Source organism: Narcine bancroftii, chromosome 4 (assembly GCF_036971445.1).
Source record: "Narcine bancroftii isolate sNarBan1 chromosome 4, sNarBan1.hap1, whole genome shotgun sequence".
In the NCBI taxonomy this organism is placed as follows: domain Eukaryota; kingdom Metazoa; phylum Chordata; class Chondrichthyes; order Torpediniformes; family Narcinidae; genus Narcine; species Narcine bancroftii.
In genome coordinates this window covers 201,907,754-201,929,597 of record NC_091472.1, presented here as the reverse complement: position 1 = coordinate 201,929,597, position 21,844 = coordinate 201,907,754, and the positions used below count along the sequence as shown (strand labels likewise).

The window sequence follows — 21,844 nt, the reverse complement described above, 5'->3', positions numbered from 1 at the left end:
GAGGAGGAAGAAGACCAAGATCTTCACAGAGAGATAGAAGGTAAAACAGATGGACAATTTATAGATAAAGATATTTTGAAGAACAAATGAGAGCATTAAAAGAATGGTTTTCATTAGAATTTAGTGCAATTAAAAGAAAAATGAAAAGAACAGAAGATAAAATGCAAAGATTAGAACTTCTTCTTTGGCTTGGCTTCGCGGACGAAGATTAATGGAGGGGTAATGTGCACGTCAGCTGCAGCCTCGTTTGTGGCTGACAAGACCGATGCGGGACAGTCAGCCATGGTTGCAGCGGTTGCAAGGGAAAAAATTGGTTGGTTGGGGTTGGGTGTTGGGTCTTTCCTCCTTTGTCTTTTGTCAGTGAGGTGGGCTCTGTGGTCTTCTTCAAAGGAGGTTGCTGCCCGCCGAACTGTGAGGTGCCAAGATGCACGGTTTGAGGCGATATCAGCCCACTGGCGGTGGTCAATGTAGCAGGCACCAAGAGATTTCTTTAGGGAGTTCTTGTACCTCTTTTTTGGTGCACCTCTCTCTCGGTGGCCAGTGGAGAGCTCGCCATATAACACGATCTTGGGAAGGCGATGGTCCTCCATTCTGGAGACGTGACCTACCCAGCGCAGTTGGATCTTCAGCAGCGTGGATTCGATGCTGTCAGCCTCTGCCATCTCGAGTACTTAGATCTTGGTGATGAAGTCGCTCCAATGAATGTTGAGGATGGAGCGGAGACAACGCTGGTGGAAGCGTTCTAGGAGCTGTAGGTGATGCCGGTAGAGGACCCATGATTCAGAGCCGAACAAGAGTTTGGGTATGGCAATGGATCTGTATACGCTAATCTTTGTGAGGTTTTTCAGTTTTTCAGTTGGTTGTTTTTCTAGACTCTTTTGTGTAGTCTTCCAAAGGCGCTATTTGCCTTTGCGAGTCTGTTGTCTATCTCGTTGTCGATCCTTGCATCCGATGAAATGGTGTAGCCGAGATAGGTAAACTGGTTGACCGTTTTGAGTTTTGTGTGCGCGATGGAGATGTGGGGGGGCTGGTAGTCATGGTGGGGAGCTGGCTGATGGAGGACCTGAGTTTTCTTCAGGCTGACTTCCAGGCCAAACATTTTGGCAGTTTCCGCAAAACAGGATGTCAAGCGCTGAAGAGCTGGCTCTGAATGGGCAACTAAGGCAGCATCGTCTGCAAAGAGTAGTTCACGGACAAGTTGCTCTTGTGTCTTGGTGTGAGCTTGCAGGCGCCTCAGATTGAAGAGACTGCCATCCGTGCAGTACCGGATGTAAACAGCATCTTCATTGTTGAGGTCTTTCATGGCTTGTTTCAGCATCATGCTGAAGAAGATTGAAAAGAGGGTCGGTGAGAGAACGCAGCCTTGTTTCACGCCATTGCTAATGGAGAAGGGTTCAGAGAGCTCATTGCTGTATCTGACCCGACCTTGTTGGTTTTCGTGCAGTTGGATAACCATGTTGAGGAACTTTGGGGTGCATCGGAGGCACTTTAGTATTTGCCAAAGCCCTTTCCTACTCACGGTGTCGAAGGCTTTGGTGAGGTCAACAAAGGTGATGTGGAGTCCTTTGTTTTGTTTTCTGCACTTTTCTTGGAGCTGTCTGAGGGCAAAGACCATGTCAGTAGTTCCTCTGTTTGCGGGAAAGCTGCACTGTGATTCTGGGAGAACATTTTCAGCCACATTAGGTATTATTCTATTCAGGAGAATCCTAGCAAAGATTTTGCCTGCAATGGAGAGCAGCGTGATTCCCCTGTAGTTTGAGCAGTCTGATTTCTCGTCTTTGTTTTTGTACAGGGTGATGATGATGGCATCACGAAGGTCCTTAGGCAGCTTTCCTTGGTCCCAGCAGAGCTTGAAAAACTCATGCAGTTTGGCATGCAGAGTTTTGCCGCCAGCCTTCCAGACCTCTGGGGGGATTCCATCCATACCTGCTGCTTTGCTACTTTTCAGTTGTTCAATTGCCTTATATGTCTCTTCCCGGGTAAGGACCTCATTCAGCTCTACCCTTAAGGGCTGTTGAGGGAGCTGGAGCAGGGCGGATTCTTGGACTGAGCGGTTGGCACTGCAAAGAGATTGGAAGTGTTCTGACCATCGGTTGAGGATGGAGATCTTGTCGCTGAGGAGGACTTTGCCGTCTGAGCTGCACAGTGGGCTTTGGACTTGAGGTGAGGGGCCGTACACAGCCTTTAGAGCCTCGTAAAAACTCCTGAAGTCGCCAATGTCTGCGCTGAGCTGGGTTCGTTTGGCGAGGCTAGTTCACCACTCATTTTGGATCTCCCGGAGTTTGCGCTGAAGATGGCTGCATGCGCGACGGAAGGCTCGTTTCTTCTCTGGCCAGGATGGCTTTGCAAGGTGAGCCTGGTGGACAGCTCGCTTCTTTGCCAGCAGTTCCTGGATTTCCTGGTTGTTTTCGTCGAACCAGTCCTTGTTTTTTCTGGAGGAGAAGCCCAGTACCTCTTCAGTGGATTGCAGTATGGCAGTCTTCAGCTGATCCTAGAGGGTTTCAGGGAATGAGTCCATGAGGCAGATTGCATTCTTGAGCTTTGCTTTGAGGTTTGCCTGGAATTTTCCTCTCACTTCGTCTGACTGCAATTTTCCAACATTGAACCTCTTTCTGGGGTCTTTACTGTTCCTGGACTTTGGCTTGAAGTGAAGGTTGAGCTTGCAGCGAACAAGCCGGTGGTCAGTGTGGCATTCCGCGCTGGGCATGACCCTGGTGTGGAGTACATCTCGTTTGTCTCTTTCTCGCACTAGGACGTAGTCCAGGAGGTGCCAGTGTTTGGATCGGGGATGCATCCAGGTAGTCTTCAGGCTGTCCTTCTGCTGAAAAAGGATGTTTGTAATGACAAGCCGCTGTTCTGCGCAGAGCTCCAACAGGAGGCACCCGTTGTCGTTGCACTTGCCGACACCATGCTTGCCCAGGATTCCTGGCCAGGTTTCTGAGTCTTTGCCGATGCGAGCATTGAAGTCACCAAGGATGACAACCTTGTCGGCTGTAGGGGTGCGTTGAATGAGGTTGTGCAGATCAGTGTAGAACTTGTCCTTTTCTGCTGGTTCCGCCTGGAGGGTTGGAGCATAGACACTGATGAGGGTGATGCGACGCTTGTTTTGAAGGGGGAGTCGCATGGACATGATCCGGTCCAAGTGGCCTGTCAGGAGGTTTTCGAGTTTGGAGGCAATGGAGTTCTTGACCATGAAGCGTACACCAGATAGCCGTCGTTCATCCATAGGCTTGCCAGACCAGTAGAGTGTGTAGCCCGCGCCGCGTTCTTGGAGGCTGCCTACATCTGCAAGGCAGTCTTCATTGAGAGCGGCTATGTCGATGTCAAGTCTGAGGAGTTCATGTGCGATGAGGGCAGACTGACGTTCAGGTCGGTGGCTGTCAGCCTTGTCTAGCATGGTTCTGATGTTCCAGCATGCTAGCTTGAGTTTGTGAGCATCTTTTGAGGGGGAGGATGTTGACATGTCCTCGGGCCTGCGCAAATGAGCTTTTAGGTGGAGTGCAGTGTGCGCAGTACTGGCCCCACCCTTTACACCCATGGTTCGTGTGCCGTGGCCAAGCAAGCTGCGACGTGGCAGCGAGGTCCTTGGGTCATAGGTTTTATATCAGAGTGGCCTTCTCCTAAGCAGGTTTCTTACCCGGGCTGGAGAGGCCTGCCTCCCCTCCTAGGTCAATCCAACATGTTGGCTTCCGCCTGATTTTCGGGGCCTCCGCCTGCTTCACTCTGCCGAGGCCGGGGCCACCGTCTCCCCCTCACTTCTGCCCGGACCGGGGCTCCGCCTGCCTCACTCTACTGAGGCCGGGGCCGCCACCTCCCCCTCGCTTTTGCCCGGATCGGGGCCGCTGCCGCCTACCCTCTGCCCTGTCCGGGGCCGAGGCCGCCGCTGCCTTCCCTGTGCCCGGACCGGGGCCGCCGCCTCCTTCTTTCTGCCCAGACTGGGGCCTCCGCCTGTTTCGCTCTGCGTGGCCAGGGCCACCGCCTCCCCCTAGCTTCTGCCCGGACCGGGGCCTCCACCAGCCACACAGAAATAGGGAAAAGAGTAGAAAATGTGGAAGAATGAGAAACGGCTGTAGAAATGGAAGTAAACGACAAGAGGAAAATTGGAAGAAAGTGATAAAAAAAAAATTAAAGAGACACAAGAGTTGTTAGCTCAGAAAATTAATATGTTGGAAAATTATAGTAGGCGAAACAACATAAAAATAGTGGGCCTAAAGGAAGATGAAGAAGGCACAGGTATGAAGGAATTTATAAAAGAATGGATTCCAAAGGTCCTGGGAATGAAAGAAATGCAGGAAGGAATGGAAATAGAAAGGGCACACAGAACACTAGCTCCAAAACCACAGACACATCAAAAACCAAGATAGTTTTAGTAAAAGTTTTGAGATATACGACAAGAGAAAATATACTGGAGCGGGAAAGGAATAAAATTAGAGAAGACAATAAACCATTGGAATACAAGAGTCAAAAAATATTTTTTTACCCAGACATAAGTTTTGAACTCTTAAAGAGGAGGAAGGAGTTTAATACAGCAAAATCGATCCTATGGAAAAAAAGTTATAAATTCATGTTAAGACATCCAGCTGTGTTTAAAATATTTATAAACGGGGAGCAAAACAGACTGCTCTCGGATCCAGAGGAAGCACAAGAATTTGCAGAATACTTGCAGGACAGAAGGAGAGATGAAGAGATGTAATAAGAATGAAGAACAGCAATAAAATATGTATAAAGATGTAAAAACAATGTATATGTAAAGAACTAAAGAAGGGAAAGAGAAGGGAAGGAAGGAAGTAAGGGGGAAAAAAGGGAGAACTTTGTTATATGTGTTAAAAAAAAAGTGTTTTCTGGAGGGGGTTGGGGGGGGAGAAAATAACCGTCACTGCGAAATCAGTTGACTCTTGCGAGCAGGTTCGCGATCCAAATGGAAAGGGGAGTTGTGGTTGCCCAGCAAGGGATAAGGGGCAACTCAGAGAGGAGGGGGGTTATTTGGGGTTAAGGGAATATTGGATGTGGGAGTTGATGGAGTATTTTATGTTTTAAATGTGTTGTCATACATTGAGTTTAAAAAGGGAAAACTGAGAGACGAAAATTGGGAAAAGGGGGATGGTGGTAGTGAGGAAGCGGAAATGAGGTGTAAACAGGATATGAGATGGCCACGTTGAACTATATGACTATAAACATTAATGGAATACATAACCAAATTAAAAGGAAGAGGCTATTAAATTTACTGAAAAAAGAAAAATATGGACATAGCATTTGTACAGGAAATGCATCTAACTGAAGTGGAACATGACAAATTAAAGAGAGAATGGGTAGGGCACGTAGTGGCACCATCATATAATTCAACAGCTAGAGGTGTAGCTATATTAATCAATAAAAATTGTACCAATCAAAATAGAGGAGGAAATAATAGATCCAGCAGGGAGGTATGTAATGATAAAGTGTCAGATATATTCAGAATTTTGGAATTTGCTCAATATATATGTACTTCATGAGGAGGATCAAAAGTTTATGCAAGATTTTTTTTGAAGATTGTAGCTACAAACGGAAATATATTGATAGGAGGGGATTTTAACTTTAATTTGGATCCAATGTTGGATAAAACTGGACAAAAGACTAGTAAAAAGAATAAAGTGGCCAAATTTATGGTTAAATCAATGCAGGAAATGAAACTTATGGATATATGGAGGAGGCAGCACCCAAGAGAGAAGGAATACTCATATTATTCAAGTAGGCATAAACATACTCAAGGATTGATATGTTTTTGTTGTCAGCCCATATTCAAGCGAGAGTTAGAAAAACTGAATATAAAGCTAGACTATTATCAGATCATGCACCCCAATTATTAGCAATAGAACTGGAGGACATCCCACCAAGAACATATAAATGGAGGTTAAACTCCATGTTACTTAAAAGTCAGGAATTTAGAGAGTTTATTGAACGCCAAATTACAACATATTTTGAAATAAATACGGAATCAGTGAAAGACATTTATATTATGGGACACAATGAAAGTCTTCATTAGAGGGCTATGTTATAAGTTATGTAACTAAGATGAAAAAGGACTACAATCGGGAAATAGAGCAGTTGGAAAGGGAGATAGTAAGTACAGAAAAGGAACTAGTAAAAAGGGATGATGTAACGAAAAGGAGAGAATTGGCAGACAAAAAAATAAAATACGAAACATTACAAACATACAAGGTGGAGAAGAACATAATGAAAATAAAGCAAAAGTATTATGAACTTGGAGAAAAAACACATAAAATTAGCCTGGCAACGTAAAACAGAACAAGCTAAAAGAACTGTATTGCATCAAGGAAAAAGGACAAACAAATTACATATAACCCAATAGAGATTAAGGAATTTTATGAACAATGATACCAAACTCAGAATGAGGAGAAAGATGATAAAATAGAAGAGTTTTTAGCTAAAATTGAACTGCCAAAATTGCAAGAAGAGGAACAAATCAAACTGATAAAATCATATGAAATAGAGGAAGTACAGGATATATTAAAAAAGCTGCTGAACAATAAAACGCCTGGACAGGATGGATTTCCAATAGAATTCCATAAAACATTTAAACAGTTATTAATTCCTCCTCTCCTGGGAGTAATAAACCAGATAGAAGAAACACAAAACTTGCCAGATTCATGTAAGACAGCAATAGTTACAATAATACCAAAGACAGGGAAGGATCCACTAACACCAGCATCATATAGACCAATATCTCTATTTAATTCAGATTATAAAATAATAGCGAAATTATTAGCAAACAGATTGGCCAATTGTGTACCAAAAATAGTAAAACAAAATCAAACTGGATTTATTAAGAAAAGACGAACAGCGGATAATGTCTGTAAAATTATTCATCTAATTCATGCAGTTCAAGGAAATAAGAAGCCAACAGTGGCTGTTGCTTAAGCCGCAGAAAAAGCCTTTGCCAGAGTAGAATGGAATTATTTATTCAAAGTATTACAGAGGTTCAATCTACCAGAAAAATATATTAATTGGATTAAAGCATTATATAATGGACCATTGGCAAAGGTAACAATAAATAGATATGCATCAAACCAATTTAAATTAAGTAGGCCAACTAGACAGGGTTGTCCATTATCCCCCTCACTGTTCGCTTTAGCAATAGAACCATTGTCAGAACTGATAAGAACAGAAAATAAATAAAAGGGATAAAAATAAAGGAGAAGAAGTATAAAATCAGTTTATTTGCAGATGACATCATAGTATACTTAACAGAACTAGAAATATCAATAAAAGAATTACATAAAAAATTGAAGGAATATGGAGAAATATTGAGGTACAAGATCAACGCAAATAAAAGTGAAGTGATACCAATGAGTAACGCAGATTATACAGAATTTAAAAAAGAATCACCATTTAAATGGCAAACACAAGCAATCTGATACCTAGGTATTAGGTTAGATAATAACTTTAGCTACCTGTACAAACTAAATTATCAGTCACTAATAAAGAAATTGCAGGAAGACTTAGAACATTGGAAAGAATTACCGCTAGTGTTGATAGGGAGGGTAAATTGCATGAAAATGTATGTCTTCCCAAGGATACAATACTTATTTCAATTGTTACCAATTCCCTTAACAGAGAAATTCTTTAATGAACTAAAGAGAATAATAAGGAAATTCTTGTGGAAAGGGGGAAACCAAGGATAGCATTAGATAAGTTAACAGAGAGGTACAACCAAGGTGGTTTGCAGTTACCAAACTTAAAAAAAATTATTATAGAGCAGCACAATTAAGAAATTTATCAGATTTTTATCAGACAAGGGAAAAACCAGACTGGACTAAGATAGAACTAGATAAAATAGGGGAGAAGGTACCAGAACATATACTTTATAAGTAAGATGAAAAGCTGGTGCAATATGCAGTATTACATCATTTACTCAATATATGGAAGATTCACTTAGAAAGGAAAAACTGAATTACCAAATACCAAAATTACTATTGACGCAAAATCTGCTAATCCCTTTTACAATAGATAATCTTTCCTTTAGCGAATGGGAGAGAAAAGGAATCAAAAGAATAGAAAATTGTTTTTTTGGAAAAAATTTATTAACATTTGAACAGTTGAAGTACAAATATGGAATAACTCATGGTACAATGTTTACATATCATCAACTGAAAGCTTATTTAAAGGATAAATTGGGAAACAGACTAAGATTACCAGAAGGAAGCAACTTTGAATATGTGATTGCAGACACAATGATAATTAAAAGATTTATAACGAAGATGTACATTAAGCTGCAAGATAAGGAAAAGGATGAAATAAGCTATAAACCGAAACAAAAGTGGGAAAAAGATTTAAACATAAAGATAAAAAATGAAACATGGGAAATGTTCTGGAACTATGAAGAATATAATAAATACAAGGTTACGCATGATATAGTATAATTGGTTACACAGGGTTATATATCACACCCCAAAAGTTAAAAAAATGGGATCCAACATTATCAGATAGATGTTTTCGCTGTAAGAAGGAAATGGGAACAACAGTACATGCAATTTGGGCATGTGAGAAAGTGGAAATGTTTTGGAAAAATCTAAATCAGATATTAAATAAAATCACAAAAAATAACATACCAAAAAATCCAGAGATCTTTCTTCTAAGTAATATAGGAAGTAAAGAATTAGGCCTCAAATTGGATAAAGCGCAAAAAAGATTTACTGCCTTAGCAGTAGCAAAAAAGTGTATAATGTCAACTTGGAAAATGGAAGAGAGCATGAGAATACAGCAATGGTACATGGAAATGAATAAATGTATTTCATTGGAAAAAAAACATATAATTTAAAAAATAAAGTCACATTATTTGAACAAATTTGGGAACCATACATAAAACATAACAGAGAGTGCTTGCCTTGAACCTCCACCCCCTAAAATGATAAGAAGACATGACTTGTGTAGATGACACATTTTTCTTGTTTATTTTTCATTGTGTGAAGGTTTTATTGTATTGTATATGTTGAATATTTATTGGTTTTAGAGGGGGGATGGGAAGGGGGGAGGGAAGGTAGGAGGGGAAAAAAAGGGAGAAAATGCCACTGTGTATATTTAATGAGAAACGTTTGTATATATTTTGGTTGATATGGTTCACAGTGTGAAAAATAAAAAAATATTTAAAAAAAGGAAAGGAAACCCAGAGGTATCCAATCCAGTGATCAATGGGGGGGGGGGGGGGTCAGAGGTGGCGAGGGTGAGAAAAATTAATTTTTTGGGAGTCACTATCTCGGAGCATCTTTCCTGGACCAACAAACTAAAATGGCATAATGAAGAAAGCATGGCAGCATCTCTAATTCCTCATGAGTTTGCGGAGGTTTGTTAATGACATCAGAAACCTGGCAAATTTCTACAGGTGTTTGGTGGAAAGTGTGCTGACCGGCTGCATCACAGTCTGGTAAAGGGACACCAATACCCCTGAGTGTAAAGCCCTCCAAAAGGTAGTGGACACAGCCCAGGACATCAGAGGAAAATTGAGTACAATTTTGTTGGAGAGCAGCAGCAATCATCGAAGACCCACACCAACCAGCACACAATCTGTTCTCGCTGCTGCCATCAGGAAGAAGGTATTGGTGCCACAAGCCTCACACCAGGTTCAGCTCCACCATCAGACTTCTCAACATTCTGGGTGGAAGTGTCTCAATGGACCTTAAACTTGCTGTCCCCTTTTAGAATAACAGCATTCTTACTTTATCAGTCCATTCCCTTAGCTGGATTATAAAACAGTGATGTTTTATAGTAACTTACTTAGGCTGCTCCAATACACATCCCAAGCTTGAAACTTCTTGGTTCTAAGTCAAGGGCAAAGGAACATGGGAATGCTATAACCTGTCACAGAAATCAGAGAAGTAAAAAAACCCACAGAGATGCTAGATGAATTCAACTGGTCTCGTAGTGTCCATAGGAGACTCATTGTCTCTTTTCTTACTCATACCTTGAAGAAAGGCTCAGGCCTGAAACATTGGTAATATATCTTTACCTCCTATGGGCGCTACGAGACCAGCTGAGTTCCTCTAGAATCTCTGTGTTTTTATTACAATTACAGCGCCTGCAGACTTTTGTGTTTCATGACAGAAATCATGGAATCCGGATTTGGAAAAATATGGCCATGCCTTCATTGGCACTAGGTTCACATCCTGGAATTCCCTGCCCGTTGACTGTTGCAATATAAAGTGGCAGCTCATGGGCACCAATCAAAGGAAAGGAATGGCTAATAAATGCTGGCCTTTCCAACAATGCTCAAATCTTAAAAGATGAACAAATAAAAATAAATTAGGCAAATACCTTCTGAACATCTTGAGCTTGGGATATAGGAGTACAATACACATGAACATAATTTTTTGGAAGAAATGATGAACAGAATTAATGAGGGCAGGGCAGTGGACATTGTTGACACAAACTTTAGCAATACCTTTGACAAGGTCCCACATGATATGTGATATAGAGAATTTAGGTTAAAAAGACTTAAGTTAAAATGTGTTGAATATATGTATAGATATGAATGGGGATTCTAAGCTAGGGAAGTGAAATGTTTTATGATACATTAATCTCACGCTGAAATAAAAGTCTTACAGGGTCTCCCATCCCCCCTGGTTGCATAGCTTGTTCGACCATGGAAATCACCAGGCTGCGTAGACCATTTGTCCATCCAATTAAATTGTGGGAAAGGATGCCAGGTTTGAACCGGTACATGGGACAATGTACGAATATTATCAGCGATTTTATGAATGGCTTTTCCATTATCATCAATCTGTAAGCAGCAGTTAGTCAAATTAAGTTTGCCACATACACCTCCTTCCGTGGCTAGGAGATAGTCTAGGGCTAGACGGTTCTGATATATAGCAGAGCGCATTTGACCTTGCTGGGATGCAAGTAATTGCAGGGCTATAGCTGTTTGATTTGTAACAATTTCAAGCACTGCTTGTAAGCGAATTATGCGATTTAACATATATATAGGAGTACGATAACCCCAAGATCCATCTTGAGCCCATGTAGCGGGACCATAATATTGAATTATGCGCTCTGGAGGCCAATCATCTCTCCATTCTCCCAAATGTACCGTGGTAGAGCGGGGTTCACGATGTAATGTATCAAAGACCTTCACGCCTAATTTATGACCGTGATCGTGGGGTAGAAGGAAAAATTCTGGGCGGATTATTCCTAGGAAACAAGTTCCACTCCACTGTGAGGGAAGACGAGTATAAGCTTTATTACCACATACCCAGAATAATCCATTTGGGGATACTCCATACCCCCTTTCCCAAACTCTTTTAAGAACAGGATTTGATTGGTATGGTCCTGTGATGGTGGAAGTGGTACAATTCCAAAACTGAATACTGCTATTAGATAGGGGTAGGCAATTAGTTTTAAAAACAGTGGATAAGAACCAAGTCTGAGGTTTAGGAAACCAAGTGAAAACACCAGGCGAAATGCGAATCCATACAGCCTTGCAGGGACTTTCTCCTACTGGGTATTTGCCGGCTCGTGAGAGACAATAAAAACCAGAGGGGATGTTAGAGAGAGACCAGGTTTCTCTTGATCTCGTTCGGTTAGTTGTCCAAATGCGGGAAATCATGGTCAATGAATTGAGAGGTTCTCCCCACCAAGGCCATTGTTCTGACATCCGTGGACCCCCGCAGACCCAACAATTAGTTACATTAAAAGTTCCTGCAATTTTAGTTGCCAGATCTACAAAAAGGTTATCTCCCCCAATTGCATTACCGAAACTTACATGGTTATTTGGATGGACTCGAACTAAGTCCGGCTGTCTTAAAGGGACAGGCAATTTCAAGTGTGGAGTGTAACTTTTCATTGGAACAGTACGTTGGTGTATGCAAAACCAGAGTCCATCAGGGCATGGTGGGCTTGAGTCACCTTTCCAACCGTTAAGAGGGAAAGGAGTGGTATTAGGAATCTGTATATAATGACCCATATTATTTCCTTCTTTTTCCACACAAGGGGTATATGGATGTTGGGTGGTATTTTCTGCCCAGCATTTCTCAGGAACTGAGGTATGGGAAATGAAATTACCTTCCTCATTGCAGTAATAGCATTTAACAAATCTCCGGGGTCTTCCCTCTCTTGGATATTTTGGATTGTTTAGAGGAAGGTTTTGTTTTCTTTCCCCTCTGGATTCAGCATTCATCTGTCGGATAGTCTGTACCATAACCTTTGTCGCCTTCTTTTGATCTTCTTCTTCTCTCTGCACATATACTTTTTGTGCCTTTTTTAACAGTTCACTTAGGGGTTTTTCACTCCAGTCCTCCTCCTTTTCTAGTTTCTTTCTAATGTCTTGCCATGATTTGGAAACAAATTCAATTCGAATAAGCTGTTCACCCATTGGTGTACTAGGGTCCACACCAGCATACTGTTGGACATTCTTTCTCACCCTCTCCAAAAAATCAGTAGGGGACTCGTCTTTCCCCTGGTGGTTCCCAAATGCCTTGGTAAAATTGTGACCCTTTGGCACAGCCTCCCGTATCCCTTTAATTGTCCACTCTCTATATTGTCTCATACTTGCCAATCCCTCGGGTGTTCGTTTGTCCCACCTGGGTTCATTTAAGGGATATTTTTGTTCATGGGGTCTAGGGTCCCCAGGTTGTTCATATTCCCACATGAGGAGGGCAGCCCGTCGAATCATCTGCCTCTCCTGGGGTGAAAATAATGTTCCCATTATTGCCTGCATCTCTTCCCACGTATATGTGTTTGGTCCCAAGAATTGGTCAAGCTGTTCAGCCAGTCCTATAGGATCTTCCAATAACTTTTTCATTTCTTTCTTAAATCCCCGCACCTCTGTACTAGTTAGGGGAACATTCACATATCCCGGACGAGCCCCCATTTGTCAGAAATAAAACTTCTCACACATGAGTCTCTTTAAAACTGATGACACGACAAGCTTTATTTACAAGTCTGCAGAGTTGGACTCAACTGGTTTCTCACCAGTTAAGCCCCGATACATACAGTGCATTGATTTTTATACCTTTATTATTTGCCCTTCCCCTTCTTATTAATACTGTTTTAATTGGTTAGTATTACAAAAACATTCTAAGTATAACTGCATTATTAATTATCACGTTCGTTACGTACGCTGTGAACTCTACATTCACTGAATTCTGTTTCTCACACTTCTTATCAATCCTTTGTCTCCTGCATGTCTCTCACTATGACCATGAAAAGATAGGCTTAAAAAAACATATTCAGCAGCTCCTTCTGTCCTTGACTGCTAGTAAACTCTCTGTCCATTCTGGCTTCCCTGTTTATGATTAATCATCACATTTTAACTTAAGTCTTTTTAACCTAAATTGTTGACACAAACTTTAGCAATACCTTTGACAAGGTCCCACATGATAGGCTGCTCCAGAGTTTTAATCACATGGGGTCCAGGGTGAGCTGGAAAATTGGATCAAAATAGGTTTTCATGGCAGTACCAGAATCAATTTATAGTCATTTAATAAAACAGTAATGTAATATTACTTGAAATTGCCTTTAGTCTGCCATAAGGCTGTCAAAGATTCACCATTAGCATTGTTCAGCATCCCTTACAGTCAGAGAAAGAGAAGCAAAAGAGAAGAGAGACTCTAATAGTGTATTGCAGGGATTGGTCCTAGGTCTAATGCTGCTTGCCATCTATAGTAACGATTTTGATGATAAAGTAGTTAAAATCATTAGTAAATTTGCAGATGAGAACAAAATTAGTGGCATGAAGAAGATTATCACAGGATCCTGAACAATTAGGAAAGTGGGGCAAGGAATAATGGTTGGAATTTGTCTCAGACAAGCTTAAGGTTTCCAGTTTGGTAGGTAAAACCAAAGCAGTACCTATACAGTAAGTGGTAAGGCTCTTGGGTGTGCTAGAGAAACAAGGGTAGAGGTACATTGTTCCCTGAAAGCCGTGACACAGGTTAGCAGGTGGGAGATGAAAACATTTGACATGTTTAGTTTCAGCGGCCAAGGCACTGAGCACAACCATATAACCATATAACCGTTTACAGCACGGAAACAGGCCATGTCGGCCCTTCAAGTCTGTACCGGTTCACTTGAACAACTCCACTAGCTCCTCTGCAAACTCCTGAGGAAGTAGAGGCTTTCTTCATGATGCCATTGGTGTGTTGGTTCCAGGAAAGATAGTGAAGAGTTGGGATGTTATGTACATCTGCACAAGATGTCAGTGGGACCACACATTGTACGCAGTTATGGTGGCCCAGCCACAGGAAAGATATAAAGATGGAAAGTGCAGAAAAGTTTTGAGAAAAAGTCACAAGGAACTGGTGGGCTTGAGTTACAATAGAGGCTAATAGGCTGAGACTTCTTTTCCTGGGATGTAGAAGGCTCAGGGGTGACCTTATAGAGATACATAAATTCAGGAAGGTCAAAGATAAGGTGAATGGTCATGGTAGAGGAGAATAAAATTAGTGGGCATAGGTTTAAAGCAAGTGGGGTAAAAAATGTAAAAGGGACCTGATTGGCAACTTTATTTTAAACACTGAGGGTGTTTAAAACTACCAGATGACACAGTAGAGGTAGGTACAAAAACAATATTTAAAAGACTTTTAGACAGTTACATGGGCATGAAAGGTTTCACAGGCCAAACAGGACTATCTCAGTTAGACAATTCATTGGGCTGAAGGATCTGTTCATAATGTGTATAAATCCACTTCCCAATGCATCAGTGTCCATTTGTGTGTAGCTTGCCTCCTATGCAACTTAATTCATTAAGCAGGGTTACAGGGTAACAGGCCCTTCCAGTCCATGAGCACAAGTTGCCCAAATATACCCATATGCAATTATTGTGTCATATTTTATATGCTAGATGCATTCAAATAGTTGCAGAAATAAAGATCTCCCCCCCCTCAATATACACACAAGAAATCAATTTACTTTTTTTAACAAATGATTAACACCATGTTCATCTGTGCTTTATTAAAAATGTCAACTGTAAAAATCATTTTACTCTTCCAAGCAAGTATGCTAATTCTATAATTATGCCAGATTTAGTAGTATGAGCTACTCTCAACCATTAAAAAAAGTGTATAAATTCAAACTACCATACTGCATGCTATTAAAATCCCTTGCATATTTTAGTAGGCATTATGCTAGCTGTAAATTATATGTTTGTATTGCCTATGGCTATTAACAGAAGGCAATACAAACAAGGAACAATTATGATTTGAAATTCAATCTACTATGGGTACCCCATGCTGAAGCTCACGAAAAATTTAGTATTTCTGTGTATAAAAGTGCTACCAATGCACTGAATGCTGTCTTGCTGTTCTTACAATCAACCCCCTTCCCCATCCATCACACTGCACAATGAAGATTTTACTTCCTGAAAACTTTTGGTACTACACTTGATCTTAGCCAAAAGGCCGAGAAGTGATATTCCTGAACATTTTTGTGTGAATTTTATGAATTTTGGGCTGTCGATCATGAAAATCACCTGTAGCGTCAGGCCCGGTGCGCGACATCACTGCGGGTCCCAGTGGGGCCTGAGGCAGCGCGTCGGAAGACACGCATGTGCGGGCCCGGCACTGCTGGGCATGTGCGGTGCGTCCTGGGTTCACCATCTTCTTGATAGGGTCTGGGCTGCCAGTGAAATTGGTCGGCAACGGGCTGATCATGTTGGGACTGGGTCTGTAGGTATGCAGACCAGAAGTGACAAAATTGTTGGTGGAATTAAAAGAACAGCAAGGGAAAGCCTCTTTGCAAACTGAAGCTATGAAGAAGAATCACTGACTGCTACTGAAGTGAGAGAAGGTCGCCCTCAAGGAGAGACGAGTGAAACTACTTTTGATGCTTTTTTTACAATTTTGGAATCTATAGCTCATCAAATGGGTACTATGTTAACACAAATGTCCACTCAGATTGATCATGGATTTAGGAATATGAAAAAATGAATATTTGTGAGGAAGTTTCCTCTGTTAAGAAAGATATTTCTGTTGTTAAAGCTGATGTCAAAAGATGTTTGTATATGTTGGATACAGTTCAAGACAATTTTAAGAAAATGAAAGGTGCCTTTCAAGTCTGTAGGGAATAAGTGGATCGTAATAATGAAAAAAATAGAAAAAGTGGAAGATTCTTTTGTTGGATGGGAAATTCAGAAGAAGGACTTGTTGAAGAAGATGGACTCTTGGAAAACCAAAGTCGCCGGAATAATGTCAAAATAGTGGGAATTTCGGAAAGAATTGAGGGTTCGGATAAAATTTAAAAAATTTAAAAATGGATCAATGAAGCATTGGGATTGGAATCTTTTCCAGAAGGTTTGGAATGAGATAGGGCACATAGAGCTCCGGGACAACCTCCATGAGTTGTTTTCATTCGTCATCTACGGTATCAAGATAGGGAAACCATTTTGCGAGTTGCGGTCCAAAATGCACGTAGATATCAGTCTCCGTTGATGGTACAGGGAAATAAGGTTTTCTTTTACTCGGATTTAAGTAAAAAAAATTATTAAAAGGTATAAAGAATTCAATTCTGCTCAAGTGGTGCTTTGGAATAATGGTTATAAATTATCTTTTAGATACCCTGCAGTTTTGAAGATTTTTTATGGTAATTTCCAATCACAGTTTTTTTGAGAGTGATCATGATGCTTTAATTTTTGCCAATTCTTTGCCAGACAGGGCAACTGAAAGGTATTCTTCCTAAGAGGAAGACATCTGATAAGAAGAATGGAAATGGGAACGGAAGGCAAATATGTCAAAGAGTTTGATTGAGGCTCCCAAGCTTTGGGATTGAATTCATTGGGGCTGTGAACTGATTTAGACATAATTTTGTAAGTCTGGTTGGGGGGGGGTGGTGGATGTCATTGAAGCTTTTGGAAGTCATCTGCCACTTGTGGGGGGGATTTTATTTCTTTCCACACCCAGTTAAGTGGGGAGTTACTACTTTTGTAGTTCCTACTTATCTTTTAAAAAAACCTCTTTTTTAATTTTTGTGTAATCTTTATTCTGTTTACAGTGGGGGGGGGTGGTTTAGTGGTTGTTTATTTTGGGGCTATTTGACAAGGGGAGCTTCATTTTTTTTTATTAAGCAGAGGGTTTTTTGTGGATTTATGGAATATAAGGGTTTTTTTAAATTCTGATAACAATGTCTAGTTTGAATTTTGCAACATTTAATGTTCAGGGCTTAAACAATCCGATTAACCGTAAAGATGTTTTAGCTTATATAAAAAAGATGAAAGTGGATATTACTTTTTTGCAGGAAACTCATTTAACTGAAAAAGAACATTTAAAATTGAAGAGAGACTGGGTTGGTCATGTAATTACATCTTTTTTTTAAACTCGAAAGCACAAGGAGTAATGATTTTGATTCACAAGAAAATACCATTTGAACTCGAATCTTTGGTGGAAACAGGTGGTTGAATTTTAATGATTAATTGTTTGCTGAGTCATGGTCCTTGTTGAATGTGTATGCGCCTAATGTTGACAATGAACAATTTGTGTCAACTTTTTTAACTCTGAGTCAAGCTAAAAAAAAAAATTGATTGGGGGAGATTTCAATTGTGTATTAGATCCATTATTGGATAAATCTCCGAAAACCTTGAAATAATCAAAAACAGCAGTCCAATTGGTTTCCTTGATGAAAGATTTAAATTTGATAGAGGTTTGGAGAAGGTTAAATCCTACTGAGAAAGATCTTTCATTTTATTCTCCGCATCATGATTCATTTTCAAGGACTGTTTGTTTTTGGCATCAGCTCATTTGCAATCTCATTTTACTTAAGCTGAATATAAGAGTAGAATAACTTCTGACCATTCATTGTTATTTATTTCTTGTGTTGGGCCAGAAGTTACTCAATCAACTTTTCAGTGAAGGTTTAATGCAATGTTATTGAAAAAACCTAAATTTGTAAAATTCATCAAGGATCAAATTGTTTCTTTTCTGGATTTGAATAGGAATACAGTTCAGAGTAATTTTACTTTATGGGATGCTTTGAAGGCATCTTTACATGGTCAAATTATTAACAGAGAGTCAGTTATTGGAAAAACAGCTGATTTGGAAAAAGAATTTCAGAGGAATTGTATGGAGGATAATGAGGCAGTTTTAACTAAATTGAAGTTACAATATAATACATTAAACATATCAATATGAATGTCTGATTCAAAGATCTCAGTAGTGTTATTATGAGTTAGGGGATAGAGCCCATAAAGTTTTAGCATGGCAACTGAAAAGAGAACAAGCATTGAGAATAATAATGCTGTGAGGAAAGATAACTCAGTTACTTTTAAACCTCAGGAAATTAACAACCAATTTTATAATTTTACCAGAAATTATATACTTCTGAGGGAGTTCGAGATGATGGTTCCATTGAATTTTTTTGTCAGATATAAAGATGATGTGAGGAAACTGGACACTCCTTTTACGGATTTAGAAATAAAGGATGTTATTCAACAAATGCCTAACTGGAAGTCTCCAGGAGATGATGGGTTTACTGTTGAATTTTACAAAGTTTTTAATGATGATTTGTCTTCTCTATTTATGGATGTTCTTCAGCAGGTAACGATACCAAAAAAAGATAGAGACCCTTTGAATGTAGCTTCATATTGGTCAATTTCTTTATTAAATGTAGATTATAAAATAATTGCAAAATTATTAGCAAATAGACTTGCTAAGTATTTACCACAATTGGTTCATGCTGATCAGGCTGGTTTCATTAAAAATAGGTATGCCTCTGACAATATTCTTAGAGTGATGTCGCTGATCAACGCTTCACATCAGCAACCCAACCTACCAATGGTAGTTGCTCTAGATGCTGAAAAAGCTTTTGATCAGGTTGAATGGAATATTTTATTTAAAGTCTTGGAGAAATACAAGTTTGGACCCTTTTTTATTGGTTGTGAGAAGGCATTATATAATAATCCAGTTGCTAAGGTGGCGACAAATGGTCAAACCTCTTTTAGGCAGAATGAGAATATTAGAGGTATAAGGATAGCAGACGACGAATATAAGATTAATCTATTTGCTGATGACGCTTTGATATATTTAACTAATCCGGAATGATCTTTAATTTACTTGCAAGAATGTCTAGAACAATAAGGTAAATTGTCAGGATATAAAGTGAATTGGGATAAAAGTGAAATATTACCAATTTCCGAGGCAAATTAGGATCAGTGTAGACAAATTACTAAATTTCTTTGGACTGATAAAATTAAGTATTTAGGTATAATAATTGATGTCAATATTCAATCATTGTACAATTTAAATTATGTACCATTAATCAGAAAGATCAAAGCTGATCTGATTAAGTGAAAGGATTTACCTTTGTCATTAATAGGCCGAGTAAATTTTATTAAGATGAATATTTTTCTGCGAATTCAGTATCTTTTTCAGTCGATTCCTTGTTTACTTCCGAAATCTTTTTTTCAGGATTTAAATAAAGTAGTACAAGAATTTTTAAGGAAGGGAAAATTAGCCAGAGTATCAATACATAAGTGGACTTGGAAATATACTTTGGAAGGTTTACAATTACCTCATTTTCAAAGTTATTATGAAGCAGCTCAATTAAGATTTATTAACCGTATGCTGGATGTTTCGTACACTCCTAGTTGGGCTAGGGTAGAATTGGCTGGTATTTCTGAACCTTATTCATATCAATTTATTTAAGTGGAATTTTTTTTATTACAGAGATATAATGTACCAATTTTAAAACATTTGTTAGAGATTTGGAGTAAAAGGAATTTATTGATAGGTATGAAAGGTAAAATATCAGTTCAAGCCCCAATATATCAAAATAAATTGATTCCTTTTTCATTGAATAATAGATTTTTAAGAGAATGGCAGATTAATGGAATAAAGTCATTGCAGGATTGTTTTGAAGAGGGTAAATTTTTCTCATTTAATCAACTTGGAGAGAAATTTGGAATTCCAGTGAATTCTTTGTTTGTGTATTATCGAATTAGAGCATTAGTGAAAAATAATTTTGGAAGAGAAATGAAAATTCCTAAGTTAACGCAATTTGCGTTTATGATTTCTCATCCATTAAATAAGGGTTTTATTTCTGAGATGTATGCATTGTTGCAAGATACTATGGATAAAATAAATTTAGATAAATCTAGGATTAAATGGGAAAATGATTTAATTTGTGATATTAATCAGGTCAATTGGGAGACTATGTGTTTTGATGTTGTGACTAAATTGCTTAATGTAAGATATAGTATGATTAATTATAATTTTTTGCACCAGTTATATCTAACCCCTGAGAAATTGAAAAAATATGGATTTAGTAATTCAGAGTTGTGTTTTAGATGTGGATTATGTGTAGGAACATTTTTACATTCAGTTTGGTTTTGTGATAAGGTTCAATCATTTTGGCATAAAATTAGGGAATTTCTTCAAAATTTATTTAAGATCCAATTTTTGTTTGATTCAAAAAAAAATTTGTTGTGTTGTACTACCCCATTTATGGATTTGGGGTTAGACAAGTTTCAGACAGCATTTCTTTGTTTAGCATTGGCAGTACCATGTAAATGTATTGCGATTTCATGGAAAGATGAGGTTGAGATAAATGTAAATCGTTGGCATAATGAGTTGAGGTCTTGTATTTATATGGAGAAAATAACATACAACTTGCATGATAATTATGACTTTTTTGTTAAGATCTGGTTGCCTTATTTGAAATGTATGAATTTAGAAATATCTTAAATTGTTGTATGTGTTTCTTTTATTTTCTTAATGCTTCCATGTGGAGTTTGCTGAGGGTGGGTGGATGGGGAGGTGGGTTAGTTGTAGTTTTCATTTTTATATTATGGACTTTGTAAAAGTTTCTGTTCTGAAAATAATAAATAAAGTTTTGTAAAAAAAACTTTTTTTAAAAGATTTATGTTTTTTAGATATAACATATTTTTGTGATTTCCAGGCAAATTTTAAGTCTCCTTCAAGCTACAAAGCATTCCCACTTGGACTTACCTGCTGATCTTGGTACAGTCAGTGACGAACATGGTGAAAGATTTCACCAGAACATTGCGACCATGGAAAACCATTATCAGGGCAACTGGAATCCATCAATGCTGGTCAACTATTGTTGGACACTGACATGAGAAGCATCAGATGCTTAGTACAAATGAAAATCAGCAGCAAAACGTTTTTAGGTCAGTGGAACTAACACAATGTGCCAGCATCATTAAGCAATTATACATGCTAAATTCAATTAAAGTTAATTTAATGTTTCTCCAACATCCTATGTGATGATACAGTAAATCTGAAATTATCTTTGCGTTCAGCTTCATGTTGTCTATCATAATCTCCAATTTTATTTCAGGAAGAAAATCTTTTGAAAAATTTGTTGTCCAGTGTTACCACTCCAAATCAGTCTTCTCTTCCCATCTCAATAAGAATAAAGAGGAGGAAAGACAAGGGTGAAAAGTTGGACAAGGGCAAAAAGGAGGTAGGGAGGATGGTGTGAGAGAGGAACAGAGGAGATAGGTGACAGGGTGGACAAGGGTGTGGGTGAGAGGGATGACAAGGGTAAAGGGAGGGTTGGAGAATGAGGGTGAAAGGGAGGGAAGACAATAGTGAGATGGAAGGCTGGAGGATAAAGGAGAAGGGGGAGAGAGAGGACAAGGGAGGTAGATTGAGAGGGAGGAAGTTCAAAGGTGAAAGGGAAGTGAAGGACAAGAGAAAGGAAGGACAAGGATGAGAATGGTGAGAGGACAAGGGCAAGAGGGGGGTTGGATCGTGTGAGAGAGAGGACAAGGGTTGGAAGAGGGTGAGAGGGAGGATGAAGGTGAGTTGGAAGGAAGTAGGATACGAGGGTGAGGACAGATGAGGGAAAGAGGGAGGGAGATAGATAGAATGATCATGAGGAGGATAGAAAAGCCGAGAGCAAT

The 21,844-nt window shown here is 39.3% G+C and overlaps 1 protein-coding gene and 1 long non-coding RNA gene across 2 annotated transcripts in view; both read right to left on the bottom strand.

The window, feature by feature from the left end:
- rab36 (RAB36, member RAS oncogene family) overlaps positions 1-21,844 on the bottom strand; it is an 86,459-nt gene that overhangs the window by 55,022 nt on the left and 9,593 nt on the right. The gene's annotated exons all lie outside the window — the stretch shown is intronic.
- On the bottom strand, positions 12,893-21,037 carry LOC138760026 (uncharacterized). The gene is made up of 2 exons (XR_011355342.1): positions 20,925-21,037; positions 12,893-13,413 (listed from the first exon to the last, which is right to left on the bottom strand). It is a non-coding gene; the product is annotated as an uncharacterized lncRNA (long non-coding RNA).